At 49.4% G+C, this 18,684-nt stretch overlaps 1 protein-coding gene across 1 annotated transcript in view; it reads right to left on the bottom strand.

Moving 5' to 3' along the window:
• IGSF21 (immunoglobin superfamily member 21) overlaps positions 1-18,684 on the bottom strand; it is a 259,892-nt gene that overhangs the window by 148,882 nt on the left and 92,326 nt on the right. The gene's annotated exons all lie outside the window — the stretch shown is intronic.

Below are 18,684 nucleotides of genomic sequence, written 5' to 3'. Positions count from 1 at the left end.
CCTTCTCACTGATGCCTCCCTTTCTGAGAACCCCCTTGGCTCCTACGGACCCCTCCAATCCTGAAAACACGTCCCCTTGGGATGAATCGTCCCATGAAAGGAGGACCAGCTGGCACCTGGAGGAAGTGCCTCAGTGTATTTCTATACAACATCGCAGAAAAATGGGTCTGGGGTCCAACACTGCACCCCATCCCCCTTTTAGAAAGTCACAATACGTCTAAGCTCTGTAGGAAGTGAACATGCTGCAGTGCATTTAACCTAGTGTTTCCAAACCTATTTGAATACGGGTCCTGAGCCATTCCCTAAACCCCATCAGCATCCCACGCGGCCAGGGTCCCTGGAACATCAGGATATGGTGTTCTAAGTACCCATGCCCCTCCATTCCCAGCCTTATAAAACTTCTCTTGATGAGAGGAGTAGGGAGACCTGGGAAATGGCTATTTGCTTCCTGAACCCCCCAAACCCCCATCACACACACCCTGCCACCCAAAGGGAGATATAGTTCCAACCCTGGGCCACGGGGGTGGTGATGGTTGGGGTGATGTGGGGGTAATGATGGGCTGACTGCCTGGGAAGAAGCCACAAATGTCTGCAAGCACAGACGAAGCTTCTGGCCCACCAGCTTCTCCTGGTAGACACACCCCAGCCAACAGTGATGCTTCCACACCAGACTGCAGCCTGCTGAGTCCTCCCACCCAACCCTCTGCCTCTCAGAGCCCCACCCTGAGGGCAAGGTGCCCACTCCAGCTCAGCAGGGGACCTCATTCTTGGGCTGATCATCCAGGCTCATCTGATTGGCTTCCTGCCGGCTGATGTCCAGCCATCGATCTAATGGATCAATCCCGTCCGATTGTCTTAATGAGAAAACTAGGCAGAATGGGTTCAGGGATTTCAATTGTGCAGGCAACCTGAGCGGATGGAGCCCAGGGGCCTGACCCCCTGCCTGGAACTTAATGGTTACAACACTCCAGGAAAAAAAAAAGAAGAAGAAGAAAGAATTGACCTCGGGGGATCAATTTGGAAGCTGGAGGCAGACTCGACCTGTCTGGTTCGAGGCTTCAGGTCTCCATGCGAGGGGTAAGGCAGTGAGCTCAGGGCTCAGCCTCAGTGGCCTCTAACACAGACCGCAGGTCAGGAGTCCACATGGCCCATGAAGGCAGCAGTGGGGCTGACTGGAAGGAAAGACTGGGCTTCTGCCTCCTCCTCTGCTCATGCCTTCGGCCCCAGAGTTTGCTCCCATCTACTGTAAGCGGGTCTGGGCAGGGTCTGGGAAGCAGGATGGCTCAACCTGCTGCCCAGGATCGCACAGCAGAGAGATTCACAACGCAGTCACCCCAAGTGGGCAAGGGTAATGGTAGGGTGACCGTGCGGGGCTGGGGGAGGGGACAGGGAAACCTGGCCCAGCCTGGATGATCAGGGAGGTCCCCAAGCCCAGCTGCTGCCCAACCATGACAAACGTGGAGGCCACGCGGAGGGAGATGAACGCCAGCGGGAGGAAGGACGCGGGGACAAGGCAAGTCAGGTGTGACATGGTGAGAGTGGTTCATATTTCTGTGGCACCCACCCGGAGCCAGACGCTGGGCTCCGACCTTAATACACACTCCCTCATTTAATTGTCACAACCATCCTAGGAGAGAGGAACTCGTATTATTCTGACTTTCCACCGGGAAACAGAGAGGCGAGGTAACCTGCCAAGATCACACAGCTGTAAGTGGCAGAGCTGAGATTCAAACCGAGACCTTTGGGTCCCCTAATGACCGCCATGCTATACACATGCCACCGATGGAAGAGCTGAAGAAGGGCCAGCAAACATTTCCCATCCAGCCCTGGGGAGGATGGGAGTGTGATGCAGGGTGCGGGGGAGGGGGGGGCACAGCAGGAGACCGGGACCTGATCCCATCCACTAAGGTTCCCAGCCTTGGGTTGACCTCCTGGATCGCCTTTCCAGTGGGGCTGCCTTCCCCTGGATGGAGGCGTGTGTCTCACCTTTGGAGCTACAGCTAAGATGGGCACCATCAGTCCAGATGGCTGAGGAGCTCAAGACCAGAGAACGGCCCCTCCCACCGGAAGGAGGTAGGAAGGATACATTCTCAGATGCATTAATCTTCCAGCCAGCCAGGGTGGGCACAGATGGTGCATGCACATGAGGCGGGCCAGGGCAGGATGCCAGCTTGCAGGGTCACCTTTTCTTGGCGTGTCCCGAGAGGATCACAGGTGCGAGTCTGGCGGGGATTGGGGTCAATGGTAGAGGCTCTGGTAGTTGATGGTCGGGTTGGGGCACTGACAAGTGTAGCGGGTGTCTGGGCACAGGCTTCTGAGGGGCAGGCAGGGGTGAGAGCCACAAAAGCCCACTGCACAGCAGGGGTGGGGGGTCTTGGGACACCGGAAGAGGAGAATTAAAAGATAGGTGCTGGAGGGTGGTTCTGATCCCTTAAGGGTATATAGAGAATAAGGAGCTTCTTCTAGATGTTTCAGTATTATCAACTAAGTGTAAGAAGTTTGCAGTTAAGTAAAATTAAACATGGCCCTCTCTTCCAAGACCTCTCGGAAATTTTCTTTCTTTCTTCCTGTCTTGCCATCTTTTGTTTTATACATAATCTCTTTGGTACCAGGTTCTGTTCCAGGCAAGAGGGATAGAACAGTGAGAATAGGCAGGTGTTGCAGCAGAGGAGACGATAATCTAATGAATAAATGATGGGAAACAGGTCAAGGGGTGACAGGTGTAATGAAGAAAAGCAAATCGGTGCAAAGCAAGAGCGAGTAGTGGGGGATGGGGGTTGCTCTGGACAGGCCGCGATCCAGGAGGCTTCTTTGAAGGGGCTGGAATAAAGGAAAGTATGAACCATGCGTAGTTCTAGGGAGAGAATATTCCAGACATCAGACACCACAGGTGCACAGGTCCTGAAGCTGGTGTGTCCTTGTGATTCTCCAAACATGGGTGATGGTGGGAAAAAATTTTTTTTGACCCTGTACACTTCGGAGCCCATTGTAGGATTAGAACCAGGGCCAGGACTAGGGTGGGGCACGTGAGATGCCTAGGGTGCCCGCTTTAAGGAGGACCCTCAGTCCCGCAGGCGTCTCCCAGTCCCCACCCTGCTAGAGTGCTTTGGAACAAACACTGGGACACGCCTCTCTCAGCTGAGGCAGAAGTGACTGTGTCCCCTCAGTCCCCAGATCCCCCAACTTGAAGTCACAGAGGGGGACTGGAGGGAAAGGGTCCAAGCCAAAGCTCCTCCTCTTCCTGCTTCCAGCTCCACTGGGAGTGGCTGGAGGCTCAGAGCAGGCAGGAAGCCTCCGCTCTATGCATGAACACCTCCTTTGGTGGGCGCATGGCACTTTCTGGTCTTCCTAGAACCGTCCCTCCCACTTTTCCATCGTCTCTTGCAACAGCCTGTGTGCACCTTCCTCCTAGGATGCTGCGATTACCACGTATGTCACACTGGAGTGTAATTGTCTGTTTGCACATCTGCCTCTCCTTCTGGAATGTGAGTTTCATTAATATCAGTAGAGTATTAAAATAAGAATATGAGTGCTGCTTCTTGAGCTTTCTTCTGGGCGGGCAGGCTGGGTCCTCCTGCCACCCCATGAATGTTTCTGTCACAAAGGAGGAATCACTGTTCAGAGGGTGGAAGGACCGGGTTCAGTACTGCTGCCGTGTAAGCAGCAAAACCAGATTTGAACCCAGATCTGTCCAATTCCAAAGCCAGTCTCTCCAGTGTGTTTGCTACTGGCAGGAGTAGAGTCTTGTGACTTGTTGAGGTCATGTGAGGATCCTGGGGGCTGTTCCAAGTGACTGCATGTCCATCATAAGCCTGGCTCTCAGATGGGGCTGGTGATGGATGGAGAGATGGAGACAGGTCTGGGGTGGGATCTGGCCCCAGTGAGGGATGGGGACAGAGGGACCGCCCACTCTCTCCAGGCTTGAGCGCCTCCACTGAACTTTGACTTTTCCTATCCAAAGCCAGGACAAGCCTCCGGCAATGCGTGGGCTCTAAGCCTTGGGTCCGGAGGTAGGATCACTGGCTGGGGGAGGGAGGGAGAAGGCGGGAGGCCAGGTGATTTTCTGACAGCTGTGGATCACATCAGCCCCTATGGACACCTGGCTCACAGGTGAGAAGTCGCCTTCCCAGACACAGACGCACACAGGAGAGGGAGCAGCAAGGGTTCATGGTCAAGGAGGGTTTTTTTTTGTTTTGTTTTGTTTTGTTTTTTTCTTTCTAGTGCTGCACCTGAAGCACACAGAAGCTCCCAGGCTAGGGGTCGAATTAGAACTGCAGCTGCCAGCCTACACCACAGCCACAGCCACGCCAGATCCAAGTCACGTTTGCAACCTACACCACAGCTCACAGCAAGATCCTTAACCCATTGAGCAAGGCTAGGGATTGAACCCCCAACCTCATGGATACTAATCAGGTTCTTAACCCACTGAACCATGATGGGAACTCCAAGGAGGTTTATTTTTATTTTTATTTTTTTTGCAAAAGAAAACACAGGGAACATTCGCCTCTAGGACAGATTAATATTTTTCCAGCTCATATTTGACAAAATCCCATCATCTTCTGAAGACCCCACCTCCATGGGTTCTTTCTCTGAAAACACCCTTCCTGGCTTTCTTTGCTGCTACCACCCACATGCCTCCAACAAGTGTGGAGTCAGTCATCTTGCTCAAGTCTCTCAGCTCACCCCTCAGTCGTGACCCTGGCAAGTTACACGGCCCCCACAGGACTCAGTTCCCCATGTGTGATGAGGCCGGGAACAATCACAGGGTCTAACACGGTGTTCTAGAGGGTTCCTTCACCATGAGCCACGCCCACAAGGGGCTGCCCCAGTGCAGAGTCCGCGTCCCTCGGACCCCTATTCCCCTCCCACTTCCCAGGGTCCAGGTGAGGAAGGGCAGTTCTGGGATGGAGGCGGGAAGCATGGGGTCAGACATCAGAAGCTGGTTGCGGGGAGAAGATTCAGAGATCCAGCCAGACATCCCAGCTGGACTGGGAGAGGACAGAAAACCAAGAGAGAGGAGATCCTGGAAGGCCCCTTGCTGCCAAGACGCTGAGATCAAGCTCCCGGAGGCAGCAGGAAGGGGCAGCTGAGCAGGGGTGGGGAGACACGGGCTCATCCCCCAGCCAGGAGGCAGCGAATACTGTCTGAAGGGCACAAGAGGCATGAATTCTGGGGGCTCAGCTCCGCTGCCAACCAGCCCTGGCACCTCAGGCGGGTTGCCTCTCTCTCTGAGCCTCAGTTTCCTCCTCTGTTAAGTGAGGAAGGAACCGCATTTTCGGGGCCTTCAGCTCCTGTCAATCCCATGGCAGATGGCACCTGAGCCTGAATCCCAGCACCTTGGTTCCCTTTATGACTTGTTGCCATTTCATGGAATAGCGAACCTGTCCATTAATCAGCCGCCCGCTAAAGATGGAGCTCTGTCTTTCTCGGCATTAAATTTGCCGCTGCTCAGCCTCCGCGCGTGCGCGAGCCGTCCCCCGCCTGCCACCAAGTGCCGCATCGCGAGAAGCAGGATCAGGAGTGGAACCGGGTTCATCTTAACTAAGCAGTTCATTATCCTGAATGGAGTCATCACTCTCCCCCTCTATCTCTGACGGCATTTGCACCACTCCCGTTAAGATGCATTTAGCAAAATCGCAGGCAATATTTAAAGCCAGGCACCCTCCCAACGAGGTGATGACAAATGGCTCCTCTCTCTGGAAACCCACCTCGTGATAGGCCAGCATACTTTTCTCCCCTTTTCCCGCCCAGGCGGGATGTTTTTAGAGGGTTGGCTCATGTCCGGCCCCAGGGGTGGACGCGAGTCAGTGAGGGTTTCCATGGGAGAGATCCAGGCCTGCCTTGATTTAGCAAAAAGAGGCATGGCTCATATTAAGGTGACCAGATGTCTCAATCTGCCCAGGACCAAGGGGTTTCCTGGGACAAGTGCTTTCAGTGTTAAACTAGAAAGTCTCTGACAAACCAAAACAAATGGGTCACCATGGCCCATGATGGCTAAAGCACTAAGGCTCTCCACCCATTTCAATAATAAAAATAGCCATCCCTCCCTTGACCAAGGACTAGCAAGGTTCAATGCTGATGTCCCCCTGGTACGTGCCTCCTTGTGGGTATCCAGTAGATGATGGTGCTGCCTGAGGATGGAACTTGTGACATCAAGGTTTGTCTTGGGCTTCCCACATCCATGGATGCCCTTTATTATTATTATTATTACTATTATTATTATTATTATTTTCTCTTTCTAGAGCAGCATCCATGGCGTATGGAGGTTCCCAGGCTAAGGGTCCAATCGGAGCTGTAGCCACCAGCCCACACCAGGGCCACAGCAACTGGGGATCCAAGCCATGTCTGCGACCTACACCACAGCTCACAGCAACGCTGGATCCTTAACCCACTGATAGAGGCCAGGGATCAAACCCACGATCTCATGGATGCTAGTCAGGTTCATTAACTGCTGAGCCATGACAGGAATGCTCTGGATGCCCTTTAATCATTTTCCACCAGCAGCCAGAATGCTTTTCTCTAAAATACACACCCTGGCCTTCGTAAGGGCCTTTGGAACTTCCCACGTCTCCATAGGAAGCAGTGCAAATCCTCTCAGGAGTGATCCAGCACAGGCCCAGCTCTCCCTCCCCATCCAGTCCTGCTGTGTCCTGCTCTTCCTCACGTGCAGCCCCATCCCACCTCTGCGCCCAAGTGCAGGCTGTCTTGTCCGTTCCGAGCCCTCGCTCTTTGCTTGGGTAACTCCTGGTATTCACGGAAATCTCCTTTCCTCAACCAAACTCTCCTTCATTCCCCGAGCTATCACGGTTCCCCAAGCTGAGTCCCCTACTTCCTACCACTTAGGACACTGCAAATCACTTTTTTTTTTTTTTGGTCTTTTTGTCTTTTCTAGGGCCGCACCCATAGCATATGGAGGTTCCCTGGCTAGGGGTCCATTCAGAGCTGTAGCCACCAGCCTACACCACAGCCACAGCAATGCCAGATCTGAGCCGCCTCTGCTACCTACACCATAGCTCACGGCAACGCTGGATCCTTAACCCAATTCATTTCCTCTGTACCACGATGGGAACTCCAAAAATCACTTACAATGATGTTTGCATGATACATTCTCGGTAGACAAGGCCACAAGCCCTCAGCTTACAAGGCATTTGCTGTCTCCCTGTGCCCAGAACGGTGCCCAGATCCAAGTATGAGTTGAATGAAGGGGCAAATAAATTCTGCCCATCCTCTAGACTATTCCGTAATCAGAGGGGACGGCGATCCCTGGAGGGCACCCTCAGAAGCACCTCTTCCCTTGGGCTTTGTCTGAAGCAGCCCAAGCCTAAGGCCGCCAGGATCTCCGGCACCTTCTGAACCTACCTCTTTGAACACCTCTGCTTGGACCAGAGTTGGTGTCACCTTAGTGTCCTCCAAGGCCTCTCACAGAGCTCAGGCAGGAGAACTCTGCCAACAGAGGATGTGGCCCTGGGCGGTGCGTGGCCGCCCCATCAGGGAGGGAGGACATAAGACATCACAAGGGAGGCAGCAGAGAGCACAGGGGGTTGGGCAGAGACCACCGGCCACAGAAGCCAGGAGTGGAGGCAGCCGAATCCTCAGGCAGCAGCCTTTGCTGAACCAACAGAGCCCTGGGGCAGGAAAGCGGATCTCCACCTGAGCTGGCAGCCTCAGTGTCTCAGGACAGATCTGCCGCCGCATCCCGACACTGTCCTGCTTTTCCTGAGAACACGGTGCTGAGCAGGTGTCCTGCTTCTCTCACCTCTCCCAGTGGCCTCCCTGCCAACAGAGGTAACCAGGTACCTTGCAGCAGATGGGTTAGGAACCCTGAACACAGGGCACTGTGTTACTGCCTGCTGCACCGCTTACATGTCTCCAGGCCTCCCAAACGAACGGGTCCAAAACTGAAGTGATGTTCCCCCTCCTTCTGCCCAGTTCAGGGAACACAGGCAAGGCCTGCAGGCTCTATAAAATCAATCCGCTGTTGAACTCTTCCCACCTCTCCATGCTACCTCTCCAGGCCTGGCCACCACCATTTATTGCTGCTGATTCTACGACCACGCCTCTTAGCTGGTCTCTCCTGCCCTCCTCTCTGATTTTACCTCCCCTCATTCACTCCACCCACACACAGTGAACCCTGCTGATCCCCAAACACTCTGAGCACATCCCTACCCCAGGGCCTTTGCACTTGCTGCTCCCACCTCCCAGAACAATCTTTCCTCAATCACCCACATGGCTCAAGTCCTCGATTCTTTCTCTGCTCAGATGCCTCCTCTTTGGAGGGATCTTTTTAAAAACTATCCCATGTAAAAGCACATCCCCGTCATCCTCTCTTTACTCTGCTTTATTCTTTGAGAAACATTTTTAGAGTTCCCTTCATGGCTCAGTGGTTAATGAACCCGACTAGGATCTATGAGGATGCAGGTTTGATTCCTGGCCTCACTCAGTGGGTTAAGGATCTGGCGTGGCCGTAAGCTGTGGTGTAGGTTGCAGATATGGCTCAGATCCTGAGTTGCTGTGGCTGTGGTGTAGGCCAGTGGCTGTAGCTCCAATTTGATTCCTAGACTGGGAACCTCCATATGCTGACAAGTGCAGCCTGAAAAAGCAAAAAAAAAAAAAAAAAAGAAAGAAAGAAAGAAACATTTCTTACTGCCTGATACATATTTGTTTATCAGCCACTGCTACTTCCGCCTCGATCCCACACTCAGCTGAGCTGTGAGCTCCATGAGAGCAGAGACTTTGTGTCTTTGTGTATGTGTATGTATGTGTTTCAATTTTTTTCTTATCCTGTTGTTCAGATTGGATCCTTTCTATTGATCTATTTCAAGTTCACTCTTGCCTGCTACTGAGTCTACCCAGTGAGTTTTAAAGTGTGTTGTATTTTTCATGTATAAAATTTCCATTTGGTTCTTCTTTATATTTTTTCTTTGCTGAGCCTTTCTATTTTGTTATTTGTTTCAAGATGGTTTGTGATTGCTTGTTCAAGTACTTTTGTTACTTTAAAGCCCTCTGCTGATAATTCCAGCATTGGTGCCAGTCTCATCAATGGAATCTATTGATCATCTTCTTCCCTGTGAATTGAGATTTCCGTGGTTCTTTGTATGTTGTGCGATTCTAGTTTGCATCTTGAACATTTTGTGTTACTTTGTAAGATGGCAGGTCTTCTTTAAATGAATTCTTTCAGGAGTCCTTAGAATTCTGGTGTTCGTCCCCAAACTGCCTGCCTGTATTTACATTTCAGATACTTCAAATAAATGTCCATACCCTCTGTCCAGGTCTTAGAGTTGAATTAAAGAAAGATAAAGGAAGACTTTATTCCATCTCACTTATTTTCTCCATAACCAGAAGTCCTTGAGTTTCTGTTTTTGAATCACTGTTTTATTCCTTAGAAATTAGAACAGTTCCTATCACTTTGCAGGAGTTCCATAAATATGTGTTAGGTGGATGAAAAAAAGTGATCCAATGAGCATGTCTGGCCATTTTCAAAGGATACCTCTGATTATTATCTTCCGGCTCACCAGTGCCACCCCAAGGGAGATTGTCACCATGTTGGAGGTGAGGAGACTGAGGTTCAGAGATACAGAATGACGTTCTCATGATCACACAGAACCAGGCTTGGCAAGCAAGTTCTTTGATTATGAATCCAGTATTCTTCCTCTATCCCACAGGAGCCCCTGGTCCCTTGCTTCCAAATGAAGGAGTTATAAACAGGAGTGGGAGGAGGGATTAGGTGCCAAGAAGTATGTATAAAATCTTGCTTTGGGTGTAGTAGGCCATGCAGGACATAGCACGTCTTTAAGGGAGCAGCAGGATGACTGACAGTTGAGGCCATTTTCAAGTTCAGTGTCAGCAAAGGATCCTGGGAAGGCCAAGAAGATGTGTCTGAGAACTTTTCTAGGACTGTGAGAGCCCTGAGACTGGTGGGTGAACTGGACCCATGGCGTTCCTGACATTCTGTTCTCTGAACCCGGCTCTCTGGAGAGTTCCCTTGGCCAGGAACTGCCTGTCTCATGTCAGCCAAGTTATCACTTGTTGCTAAACAGTAATGAGAGAAGAATCAAAGGCAATGGACTACCGTCTTTCCATCAGAGGGCCAGGGCTGCCTCTGCCATCAGACTAGGAGCTCCCTGAAGAAAGGGAGAGTGTCTCACCCCTTCTGGGTCTGAGAGTCTTAAAGTGGTGCAGGGAATTCAGGGACCCCTCTCCCCTGGGAGGACTGGGCTGGACCACACCAAAACTTGACCCAGGGCAGACAGAGGTCAGGTGATGACAGTGCCAGAGTGGACCGTGGGAATCAGGGTCACATAAATTCCTCATGCCACCCTCCTCTTTCTGTGGGGCTGGGATTTATCTCTACATGATAACAGGAGCTTCATGCACCACCACTCATGAAGAAAAAGGGTCACCCCATCTCATGAAGATAAATGCCACAGTGTGGTACCAATGACAGCCTCTCTGGGCTCCCCACACTATGTAATTACTACCGTAATAAATATTATTACAACAAAGCAATTACTGCAACCATATCTTTCAGGCAGGTACAGAGGGTTCTGTGAAATACACCCTTCCATGCTGGGTTAACAGGTGCTCCCAGCCATCATCTCCTTGTTAGTGGAAACAGGGGCAAGAGGTGAGGCAGAGGATGGAGGGGGACTTTTGTTTTGTTTTGTTTTGTCTTTTGTCTTTTTTGTTTTTGTTGTTGTTTGTTGTTGTTGCTATTTCTTGGGCCGCTCCCGCAGCATATGGAGGTTCCCAGGCTAGGGGTCCAATCGGAGCTGTAGCCGCCAGCCTACGCCAGAGCCACAGCAACGCAGGATCCGAGCCGCGTCTGCAACCTACACCACAGCTCACAGCAACGCCGGATCGTTAACCCACTGAGCAAGGGCAGGGACCGAACCCGCAACCTCATGGTTCCTAGTCGGATTCGTTAACCACTGCGCCACGACGGGAACTCCAAGGAGGGGGACTTTTAAGAAAAGAAAGCTTTGAGCAAAGATGGGAGGTTAATAGTTCATCTGTCTCTAAGGTGGATCAATTCTTCTACAGTAGCTCTCAAAACCTGTCCCAATCCTGCCTTGGTTTGGGTCCTTAAAAAAATCCCTCCACCCAGTACCATGGACAGCTGCCTTGAGGGTCCCCAACCTCCAGACTTGTTCCTCCAATGCACCCGCCATGCTGGAGTCTCAGATGCAATTTCTCAGATGCAAATATAATGAGGCTACCTCTCTTGTTAATGCCATGCAATTTTCCTACCCCATTGCCTTCCAATTCAGCATCAAGTTTAGTCTCTGTCATGGCCAACCAGGCCCCTAATGATCTTGCCTCTCTCAGCCTCTCCAACTCAATCAGTCTCTCACTGTGTTTGTGCCACCCACCCACCAGCCCTCCCAGACATCCTCAGGTTCTTCTCTTTGCCTGCACCATTTCTTCTTCCCAGAATGCCCTTTTGCTGAGTTCACCGAGGCAAATTTGTACATGTCTTTCCAGGTTCAATGCAGCAGTCACCTCCTCCTTGATTTCCATGAGTCTGACAGTCCCTCTTCTAAGTACACAGCCCCTTGTAAACATCTCAATAATAGCATCACATCAAACTGTAAGGTAACATATGGTTCTTTGTTTACATCTCTGCCATCAGGCTGGGAGCTTCTTAAGGTCAGGGGCCTGGCATGCATCCCTGTAGGATATTTGGCTTGTGGTAAGTGCTCAGCTTGTGTGCAACACTCATGCATGCATGCATGCATGCATGCATGAGCCAACACATGAGCACTACAGGGGAAAGAGCTTGGTGAACCATGTAGCCCTAGAGCAATGTGGATTAGGCTGCAGCCCAATGTACTGATGTCACATCCCAGACCCAAATGCTCCTTTGTGTCTCCCCACTGCTTTTGGGATGACATCCAAACCCCTTTCCCTCACACTCATGGCCTGCCTCCTTTTCAGCTCATCTCTTGTTTCTCTGCCTTTTGCATGGTGTACCCCAGCCATCCTCAATTACTCACAGCTCCCCAAATATGCCAGGCTTTGTCTGGCTACTGCTTGGAAAGCCAACATCACTTTACCCCCATTGTTTTGATATGCCCTTTGGGTCTTAGTTTAAACATTATTTAATCTAGAGGTAGACCAACATACACCCTAAATTCACCTACCCTGGACCCAGAAACCCTAAATCATAGTTAAGTGCCCTTCTCATGGCATATAAAATAACCCTAACATATTACATAGGGTTACTCTTTTTTTTTTTTTTTACCAGCCTGACTCCCATCATCATATACTGTGAGCTCCTAGAGGGCCAAAATCATGTCTCAGTAACCGCACTCTCAATAAGTAGCATGGTGCTGGCCATACTGTTGGCACTGAAGACATAGTTATTGAATGAATGAATGAATGAATGAATGAATGAATACACGGATGAACAAATAAATTCTACATATATCTTCAGTTGGCTCAGCTTTGGCCATAACATCCAGTTCTGTTGGGGCTTGAAGTTTTTCTGTTTTATTGGGCTATGGATTTCCACTCTAAATGTGGACCATGCAAGAACATCTAGGCAGGGAGTCCCCACCCTCAGGCTCCAGTTCTCACCTCTCCCAGCAGAAGGTCAGCTCAGTTCTGGGCCATTGGGCCCCTCAAACATTTTACAGCCTTTGCAGAGAGATGTGCCTGCCACTTTCAGGTGTCCAACCCCTGCCCCAACCTCCCAGGCTCTTCTGAAATATTCCCCCTCTGTGATCTCCAGCCAGCTAATCAAATTCCCCTCTGTCAGAGGCAATAGATGCTCAAAAGCCTTATAGTATTAATGTATTATTCATGATGTATGTATTATTTATCATTAGTTTGTTTATTTATTATTAATTTGTGTTTCATTATTGATAATGATGTTGTTCTACTATTAATAAGAAGGCTTGGGAAGGCTGTTCCAGGGCCCTTTGAAGACACCTGGCCATGACTGATGCCCTGGAGAGCGAGGGTGAGTCATTTTTCTTCCCAATTTATGGATGGGAGACACTGAGGCCAGAGAAGGAAAGGGCTTCTTAGTCATTCCTCTTGTGTCCGAGATGTAGGCTATGGAAGGTGATGGGATAGGAGAAAAGCTTCATTAGGCAGAATGTCCAGGGCTGTCAGGACCAAGTGCATAAGCTCCTGCAAGATGCCAAACCTGCCAATCAGGTCTCTATCTGGACCTTCATGTCCTTCTGCTTGTCCCAGGCTCCTTTGCCTGAGTTCACACTGGGGTCCAAAGCTGTCTTTGCTTCTCTCATACACGGTGCCTGCTCTGTTCTGTGCGCTCCCTCCTAGGGACTCAGCTGGACTACATTTCCCAGCCTCCCTTATGATTTGGTGGGGTCATATGACTAAATCCTGGCAGGGCAATATGGCTTCCAGGCCTGGCCCCTAGAAACCTCCTATGCCATTCTGCCTCTATATCAGCCAGTGGATGAAGAGGGCACTAAGGACTCAAAGAAGGATGGAGCCAGAGATGGAAAAAACCTGGTTATTTGAATGACAGTATGAGTCATGTCTTCCTGTTAATTGCAAAATAATTTTCATAATAAATGTATTTATACAATACACAAACTTTAAAGTGCTTTGTTATAGCAGTTACATTCCACTAATATATTGCATGTAATAGGTACTCAGTAGGGTCTTCATGAAAACAAAATGAATAGGCAGATAAATAACAAAATTAATCAGTGGGTCTAGCTACACTGTCATTGGGCTGGAATCCCAAACCATAGTTCTCCATCACAGAGGCTTTTATGGTCTTGAATAGAAATCTTTTTGTTACATAGATGGCAAACTGAGACGCAGAGAAGAGAAGGGTCTTGGCTGAGGTCAGAGACAATTAACAATCAATGTAAGACCAGGACTCTGGTCTCCAGAAGCATATCACAGCATGGTCTTCTTTCCAATAGTTTTTCATCTGAGAGCCTGCCATCATCTTCTGGAATTATCTCAGCATCCCTGGGGGTGGGTGAGGGGAATCATCATTTTTTTATCCCTGGGTCAGTTCAGCATCCAAAGAATAGCTGGGACTACTGGGAGGGAAGAAGGATGAGAGACCGATGGGATGCAGGATGCCTGTGAGATGCCCCACCAAGCATGGCCGTCTTTGTAGTGCCCTCTCTGGGCCAGAGCCACCAGGTAGTGCTGGCTGTGCAGCCAACAGAAGGGAAACCACAGGTGGTGCAAGAAGAAAAGGAAACACCTCCAGACCTTGAAGCCAAAGACCCAGGTCAAGTCCTCATTCTGTCATGGACACAGAGGGCAAGTCTCTCCCCTTCTTGGGCCTCAGTTATCTCCTCTAGAAAAGGGGGTCATGGTGTTTATTTCCCAGTGCAATGGTGATGCTGAGATGAGGCAATAGTAGGGCAAGTGATCTGAAGAGCCCGACTGGGAAGCTGGCCTCCTTTGCTTGAGGATATTGTCAGGGACCACCGGTGGTGAGAAGTTAGAACTGTGGGCTTGGAAACTAGACAGACCTAGGGACAGCTCTGACTCCGACACAGGCCAACGCTGCAGCCCTAAGTAAGCTGTGTCACGTTCTGAGCCTCAGTCTCCATCTCTGCTTAATGGGGATGCTTATCCTCACTTCTTAGGGATAGAAAAATGTGGAAGAAAAGTGGCGACAGGGAGCAGGAGATGACTCAGGCCAGGGACTGATTTCAGTGCCTGGCATATAGGGAGAACCTGGCCTTCACTCCCCTGCCTTGGCTGCCCCATTTCTCCACACTCTTCATCCTCTTCTACCAGCAAGACTGCTTTAAGGAGTTTGCTAGAAAGCTGTGAGATCGACGTCCTTTTTTTGGTGTGTGAGTGAGTGAGTGTGTGTGTGTGTATGTGTGTGTGTGGCAGCGGGGGTGGGTGGAGAGGCTTTAGGTCAGCCTTAAAAGCACAGAGGCCAAGAAGCCACTTTCTTTTAGTCAATGCTGTTTTGTTTCCTTTTTGGAAATTTGTAAAGCAAGGTGCACAGAAGAGCTGGCAGCGCCTCATCCTCCAGCATCTCTCAGCACCACGAGGACAGATGCGTGAGCCACAGAGAGGCTCCTCTGACTTAGAATAAAATTTAAAATATGGATGAGAAGTTATTAAGGAATATTTTAAAAGAAAAATAGTTATTGCTCAAGGAACACAGCCTAAGCTAGGTTATAAACTGGTCTTAATCAGTAAAACGAGGCAACTTAATGAAAAAAATTACAATTTAAAATAGGCCTACATTAAATAATAATGCCTCATAAACACACAAGTCCTTTAGCACATAAGAATTAATTGCTGGGCTCAGAAGCTAAAGGCACAATAAAGGAATCCTTAATTTTTTGGTCTTTTATTTTTCTCTTCAAAAACGCTACCTGCGTTAGACTCGATTCCCTCACGTTGGCACCAAAGGGCCTGGAAATTTGCAGAGGGAATTTGTTCAGGAACAATTCTGTTTCCTTCAGCCGATTATTTTAAGACACAGTCTGAATGAAGTGTGGCTTTGTTCCCTGGATCTGTGTCAGTTTTGAATAACCGCATGTGACAAATTTCCCTCGGATGATTCAGGAAATGCACTCATTTGGTAGAATCAAAGCCTCTGAGTTCAGACCCTTCAGGTTGGGCAGCTCAGCTCTCAGGGTAGAGCCGCCTCACCAGTCCCACAAGAGCTGGCATCTCCATTCCAGCAGCCATTAGAAAGAGTCCAATAAAGCAGAGTGGTCTCAGCGAGGGGCAATTTTGCCCTCCAGGGGGACATGTGGCAGTGTCCAGAGACAGCTTTGAATGTCACAACTCGTGGAGGTGGGGGTTGCCACTCCCTCTATTAGTTGCAGGCCAGGGATGTTGCCAAAACATCGGACAACGTAGAGGACGTCCCTCCCCACAGCCAAGAATCTTCAATAGTGCAGAGGTTGAGAAGCCCTGCCATGAAGGGGGAAAGCAGACTTCTGGAAGGAATGAAGGTGTCCTCAGGAGTTCTCAGGCACAGGAGACCAAGAGAGTCTCTACACATCAGGACTGGCCTTCTGAAGCTGGATGTAGGTTGCTGGAAAATTCTCAGTCAACATTACCCCAGCTCCAGTTGCGACTAACACCCGGCTGTCACCCCAACTTCTTTTCCACCCGAATGGATCAGTTCACACCCACAGAGCATCTCTCCTGCCCCCCCAAAACCTCGTTTCATTTTGTGATAGGAGAATCCTCAGAGAAAGTTCTTTTACGGTCACCCTTGGCAAAATGGATTTATTCTGCAAAGCAAGAATCCTAGCTCGCAAAGGGGAGAGTCTTCAGGGACCCCTCCTCCCAAAGGCGCTCTCAGGGCACCTCCCTCCTTGCTAATCCGGCTCTGCCTGCTTGGCCGGAGAGGCAATCTGGTCTTCATATTCATATTTTATTACATGCCCACATCCTGCAAGATAAACATCAGCCTATTACAGCTGTTCGGTTATAGAGTAAGTGCTTGTCACCCGAAGGCTATTTGGGCCCAATTCCCTCACCATCTAACTTCTTCCTGCTGGAGGCCAAGGCACAGACAGAGTGGAGGGGGTAGGTAGGGAGCCAGTGAATTAGGGTAGGATGAGCAGGAAATATTTTATTCCCATCCTCCAGGGCTCAAGACTTCCTGCTTCCTAGCGAAGATGAAAAGGTATGGGGTCTCTAAGCAAGAGCTGCAAGGACCATGGGCCAGTTTGCCACCAGGACAAGAATTCAGGAATAGGGCAGGGCACACATCAACAACCGGATAGTTTTAGTTCAACATATGAAAGGATGCTAAACCTACTGTGGGCAAATATTGGGTAAACCCTGCCCAACCAGCCAGGCTTTCCAACAGGAAAGGGCCTGAGGAAGGCTGTGAAAATGCACGGGAGGCTGGCTCTGCCACTTCCTAAATCTATGCTCTTGGAATACGGCACTTCAATTTTTTATCTATTAAGTAGGAGTCCTGATGCCTACCTCCCAGGGTTGGAGATAACGTATCACCAAATACGTGATTGATGCTATCACTGTTAGAACAATTCTATTTCTTTTTATGGATATAATTTATAGTAGAATACTACAGTAAGATACAGTAAAATCTCAAATGAACAACTCGATGCATTTTTACTTGTTACACACCATGTAAGTATGACCCAGAAGAAAATATGGACCATTCCCAGCACCCCAGAAAGTCCCCTCATGTTCCTTACCAGTCATCTTCGCCCCCTCCACCCCACCCAACCCCAAGGATAACCTCTATTCTGGCTTCTTCACCATAGATTAGCTTTGCCTCTTCCTGACTCTCATGTGTAAATAGAATCATGCAAGATGTGTCCTTTCATGTCCGGCAACTTTTTCTTTTTTTGTTTGTTTGTTGTCTTTTTGCCTTTTCTAGGGCCTCACGGCATATGGAGGTTCCCAGGCTAGGGGTCGATTCGGAGCTATAGCTGCCAGCCTACACCAGAGCCACAGCAACGCCAGATCCTTATAACCCACTGAGCAAGGTCAGGGATCGAACCCACAACCTCACGGTTCCCAGTCGGATTTGTTAACTACTGAGCCACAACAGGAACTCCGGGGCAACTTTTTCTTAGCACAATGTTTTTGAAGCCATCTATGTGTTGCATTTATCTTAGTTTATATTTTTTTAAAAAAAGTTCCCTGGGTAGTATTCTGTTGTACAAAGTACCATAATTCACTTATCCATTCTACTATTGAGGGATGTTTAGGTGGTTTCGAATTTGGGGATATGATGAATAAAATGTTGCTGTCAATAAAATATTAGTCCTAGACCCAAGGGACAACTGGTCAACCTCTCTCTTCCCCAGGGAACCAATCTCTGCCCTTGGCCAGCTCTGGGCAGAAAGACTCTCTGCTGAGTTATGAAGAAGATGCGTTTGCCTCCGTATGCCCACCCAGCCCTCTTCACCCTTGCCCTTCCTTGCAGGAGCACTTGGGAGCATCTCTTAAGACTCTTTGGCCACTTACAAGTCTTTGACGCGAATGTTTTTCCCCCATTGCTCTCCTAGGGGCACATTGAAGCCAATCTATTACACTCCCCAAAATAAGATGACATGACAGTTGACCCTGCTTTGCTTTTTACAAACATGTTCATTCTTCTGATCTGATGGGGAGACTAAAGTCCCTGTTTTTCAAGAAGGAAAACCGAAACACATTGATTCACTCACCAGACAAATATTTATGAATTCCCTCCTCACTACTGGGCCAGGCACTTGAAAAGAGCCATGAATTGGCCTGGTGGGAGATGTTTAACATGGAAGCACATCCCCAGCCAGAGTCTTCCTACTCTTACATTCTTTAGCAACGAGCATCCTTGTATTTTACCAAATCCACAGCTTGCTTTCAGCATTATTAATCTCAGCTCCCTGGTGAGGTGAACTTTTCTGTTGTTAGGTTTTTTTGGTTTTTTTTTTAATCCTTCCATAATACACAACATTCTTAGGAATACAGAAGTGCTTAATAAATGCTCTGAAAGAATGCAACAGAGACTAGTGTTGCCAACTTGACTTATGACACATCAGAGAGGCTTGTGCATACCCAAATAGCTTTCCAGGAAGTAGCGCTACATCAGCATCTCATATGTGCAAATCAAAGAGATTCATAGTCTAAGAAGGACTCAACATGCTGTTGTTGGCTGTGAAGAAAACCCGCAGGCAGCCTTTAGGAGCAGAGAGTGACCCCCATCAACAGACAGCAAGCCAGTATGGAGCTCAGTCCTAT

The sequence above is a fragment of the Phacochoerus africanus genome, chromosome 8 (genome assembly GCF_016906955.1).
Source record: "Phacochoerus africanus isolate WHEZ1 chromosome 8, ROS_Pafr_v1, whole genome shotgun sequence".
In the NCBI taxonomy this organism is placed as follows: domain Eukaryota; kingdom Metazoa; phylum Chordata; class Mammalia; order Artiodactyla; family Suidae; genus Phacochoerus; species Phacochoerus africanus.
This window is presented reverse-complemented; position numbering and strand designations above follow the sequence as displayed.